At 42.5% G+C, this 4,722-nt stretch overlaps 1 long non-coding RNA gene across 3 annotated transcripts; it reads right to left on the minus strand.

Annotated features, from left to right (window-relative positions):
* Positions 1–260: 260 nt before the first annotated feature.
* LOC119320137 lies at positions 261–3,993 on the minus strand. Of its 3 annotated transcripts, XR_005154814.1 has the most exons (6): positions 3,728–3,993; positions 3,002–3,035; positions 2,397–2,499; positions 2,116–2,220; positions 1,714–1,742; positions 261–804 (listed from the first exon to the last, which is right to left on the minus strand). It is a non-coding gene; the product is annotated as an uncharacterized LOC119320137 (long non-coding RNA). The 3 variants fall into 3 exon arrangements; XR_005154815.1 differs by lacking the exon at positions 3,002–3,035 and having other exon boundaries at positions 3,728–3,989; XR_005154813.1 differs by lacking the exon at positions 3,728–3,993 and having other exon boundaries at positions 2,397–3,720.
* Positions 3,994–4,722: the final 729 nt, after the last annotated feature.

A 4,722-nucleotide genomic window follows, 5' to 3' on the forward strand; every position in this document is an offset into this window, starting at 1 on the left:
TGGCTCCGTATTGGTGTAATTCTCGCACACGGATCCGATAGTAAACAACACGGCACATGAGAGAAGCCAGCGGCGGCGAGGCCGTACGCCGTGGGTTCTGTTGTCTGTCCTCGACCGGGCGACGAAACATCATCAACGCAGTATGGGCTGGCAACTAAAATAGACTTATGGACATATGGGCCGACCGGCCCAGTTTCCTTTGCACTGGATGGAAAGTGCGGCTTGCCGCACCCCACACCCCTGTCGGGTGCGGTCACATATAACCTGGCACGGTAGGTTGCGCTTGCGCTTCAAATTCAATAGGTTAACATGTCAAGAAACTAAGAATGCCTTCGTAGATAACATAACTGTGTCCAATACATGCCATGTCAGTGTGTTACTCCAGAAAGTGAAAAGTCCATGTCCACGTGAATCACTTGTTGGTAGACCAGATCTTTGACCCGGAGAGTGCACCAAGGGAGTACCTTTGATTGGCTCTTCTTTAATACATACATCTGCAGCGTCCAAATCGTTCAGCACGTCCTCGGCGTCATAGGTGACAGACTTGAATTTGGTGGGCCACCGCCCAACAACTTCCCCGTCTGTTCCTCCTCGATGCAGCTATGATACGCATCGTGCAAACGGCTTCTAGATCTTGCATCTTGTCCACCATGGCATCAACATTGTCTTTAGACCTCCACAGCCAGGCGGCCTCCTCCACGGAGGGTTCACCAAGCTTGTTCGCGATTTGTTTCCCCTAGCATATGCCTTGATGCACCCTGGTTGGAGATCCTTTTCCTGAGTGATCAAACAATGACGTATGGCCTGCTAAAAAACAACATCGCTTGGTTATTACCATTCATATAATGGTCCTATCAACTGAAGTAGACTAAACATGAGTCAATCTTAGGAAAGGTTATGAACAGTGAGTGAAAGCCAGTGCCCCCGAGTCTCCTTGTAGACAAAGACACATATATACCTTCTGGCTGCCTTGACAAATTGTGTCCAGTTAGTGGTGTTAGTTGCCCTTTTGTATTTGCCTTCTATTAAACGAACATGATCTTGCACACATCCACATGGGGTTCTAATTGGCATTTGCTCGACGGTTGGATTGAGAAACTCCAGAAGATACATCTTAGTATATGTAACAGAGAAGTGTTGCAGCAAGGGAGCAGACTGAAGTTATATGGTGCGGGTAAGCAAAGCACATTAAGGCATATGACAAAGTGTAAATTAATTCGCACCACTCTTTTTCCAGGTCTGGTGAATGTGATGTTCATTTGGCAGACATAAAACTTAAGGGCAGGTACTCTCGAACCAACCAGCGGCTTTATCCAAGAGTCACATATTTCATTCTTAGAGAAGAGTAGATGTACATCATCATTTGCTGGTGAGTATTTCTATTGCAGAAAATTATAATCAAAGGCATCTATGGAAATATGTGACTCTTGTGAACCCTTTAGTGAAGATATGCAAAAATAAAAACTTGTGACCATAGCAACCAACCTAGCGCTAAGTAATTAGATTTCAGAAACATATTACGAATAAACACCACAAAAAAATGCAATTTGATAAGCATTTTAGTCACTTGGGGTTTCTACAACCATCTCTAATTCCCACATTAAAGTATGAACCAATTGAAGGGATTAACAATTAAAGGAATAGGGAGGTGTTTAACACTTGAGCAGAGCAAGCACAAATTAAGGTAGAGAGAAAAAGGAGCGAAGAGGTTACCTGTAGGCTGCGGCAGCTAGAGCATGGACCTGAACAATAGAAATCACAAAAATCAAATAAACAGCACAGAAAGTTGCTCTAAACCCAAACCTTTCTATGGTATCACCAATAAAAAAACATTACGTACATCAAGATAAATGTAGGCAGAATAAAAATTAAAAAAGAGTGGCATTAGGTCTAGCTTCAGGCTGGTATTCGGAAGATATCCCTATCTGAACCGCACATATGCGGATTTGTAAGCCTAAAGTCATAAAAACAGTAACCTAAAGCCTGATGGTCGACTAACTATAATACTCGACTAAATCAGAGAGGGATGTCGTGGGCACAAAGCGTTCATAAAAGGAGTTCAAGGTCTCTACTTTATCATCGGCCTAAAGCGTGCAAAAGAAATAGTGTACAGACCTTCAAGCGTACCGATGCTTTCTTAATCATTGTAAAAACACCAGAAGATTCAACAATATATCCAGTTCATACCAGGATTTCCTTTTGTACTTGAGCACACATGATCTGCATAAAACAATTTGTACATGAAGCAATAATGCACTTATTTCTTCAGAAACACAAAAATTAGCAGCCACAAATCATACATATATACTTGCTTTATCGAAAAAGTTATACAAACCATGAAAATGGATATAATGGAGTGGGAGAGGCAATACAGTCGAAACAGCGTTTTTACTCACCTTTGTGTAGATAAATAGAACTAAATAAAGCCATCATTTAGCTGCCTTTTCTCCTGGATATCTCGTATGTTTAGCCTAGTTCAGAAGGTCTGTACATCATCACCTAGAAGCAGAAAAAATGTAAAAGGGGTCGTTATATGTACAAAAGTTTTGGCAATATTAGTTTCAAGCCTAAATATGCATCTCAAAATCCTTGATATTTCTGGACGTCAGCATTTTATACCGACTAAATATTACAGTTAAGTAGAAGGTCACATCTGGCATAATCTGACATAATCAAGAGTGTAAGTATCACTAATTAACAGTAGGAAACGGTTGCATCATACATCCAGAGAGAGTACATGTTCTTAGCACCAATGAATCCATTGATAAGATAACAAAAACCAGAAGAGCATCGCATTACCTTAATTAACTGCTTATCAACTAAAATAGAAAAATGGCCAAAATAATTAAGCAATTAAACCATATAAACTGAACACATATGTCCGTATGTGCATCGAGTGGATCAACCACTTAACAACTATAGAGAAAAATGACCCAAATGTATTGAGCAATTGAACCAGAATCTGAACACGTATATTTGTACAGGCATAAAGGAAACCAACCACAAGAATGATTGAGCATCAGTATTATCTCGGCCTGTGCAAAATCAATTAAATCCATGAGCAACACGTATAAAACCAGAATAATAGGATGAAATGCCATCTCAATTAAAAACTTGAGCTAGGGGGAAAGGTTAATTATTCTCTCTGGTGTTTTTGTTTCCATTCATGAGTAGTTAGCATCAAGTTATACTCTCTCTTCATTTGTGTTGGACTACACCTAAATATCCAAGTCAGACTCCTACATGAGTTTTTTTTATGTGCATAACTGACAAAGACCATGTCTCTATTGTTTGTTCTTGCTGGTAAATCCTGGCTGGATGCTCGCATTTACATCATGGTTATGATATTAATTAGGAGCTCATCCAAAATTTACATGCTAATTCTAAGAGTGCTAACATTTTCCCTTTTTGTACCTGCAACGTCCTAGTGCTACAAATATATGCCATACTTGCTCGAATAAAATATGACCTCATATGATCATATAAAAAACTAAATTATCAAACCCATAAGAATCCAAGACCGTCATGTTATATATCTGCATGGAGATGCTCTTTTAAGGCAGAACTCAAAAGGTCAATGGTCAGACAAGATTACTATTTAGGAACTATTGGGAGATTAGCCAAAACCCAAAAGTGTTGGTCTGCATAGAACACTAATTAGATTGTGGGAATTTGGAGCAATATGTTGACACCAATAGTAGATAGCTGATTTTCAGAGGTGAACTACCTCGGGAATCACTGGCACTACTCTCACTCAAGCGAGGGCCCTAAGCAAAAGGAAAAAAAAAGATTTAGTTAGTGGCAACAGGAGAACAAAGAAAGTAAACTGTACTATATATACCTACAACAATTTTCAAAATCGAATTAAAATCTAACAATCAGATCCACTTGTTCATTTTGAAGCCCAGCGGGTCAGCGAACATATAGTAGAGGATGATTAAACCATCTCACAAAAAAAATGCTATCATGCATCAACACCAATTATTATACTACAAGATATAATTAACGGTCTAAGAAAGTGTAACGCCCCGGATCCGATGCGCCAGGTGTCTGCCAGTTATTCGCCGTCGTTGCCATGTCATTCGCTTGCGTGTTGCATTTTATCATGTCATCATGTGCATTGCATTGCATACGTGTTCGTCTCATGCATCCGAGCCTTTTCCCCGTTGTCCGTTTTGCAATCCGGCGTTCCTATGCCCTCCGGCGTTCCCCTTTTGTCTCTCGTTGTGAGCGGGTGTTAAACTTTCTCGGAATGGCCCGAGGTTTGCCAAGCGGCCTTGGTATAGCACCGGTAGACCGCCTGTCAAGTTTCGTGCCATTTGGAGTTCGTTTGGTACTCCAACGGTTAACCGGGTAACCGTAAAGCCCCTCTCTCTTTGCAGCCCAACACCCCTTCCAAACTGGCCCAAAACCCATCTAACTCCCCTCCATGCTCTCAGTCGTTCGATCACGATCGCGTGGCCGAAAACCGCTCCTCATTTGGACTCTCCTAGCTCCCTCTACCTATAAAACTAGCCTCTCCCCCGAAATTCGCGGATGAATCCCCCCGAAACCCTAGTTTTTCTCCTCTGCGCCGCGCCGGACATGTCCGTCCCCGGCCGGACATGTCCAGCCGCCGCCCCGACCAATCCCGCCGCACCACCTGGCCTCCCGCGTCCTTCCCGCCGTCGTCCGCGCCGCCGGCCCGCGGGGCCCGAGCCGGGCCCGCGTGGCCCGCCCGCC

Source organism: Triticum dicoccoides, chromosome 6B (assembly GCF_002162155.2).
Source record: "Triticum dicoccoides isolate Atlit2015 ecotype Zavitan chromosome 6B, WEW_v2.0, whole genome shotgun sequence".
NCBI lineage: Eukaryota > Viridiplantae > Streptophyta > Magnoliopsida > Poales > Poaceae > Triticum > Triticum dicoccoides.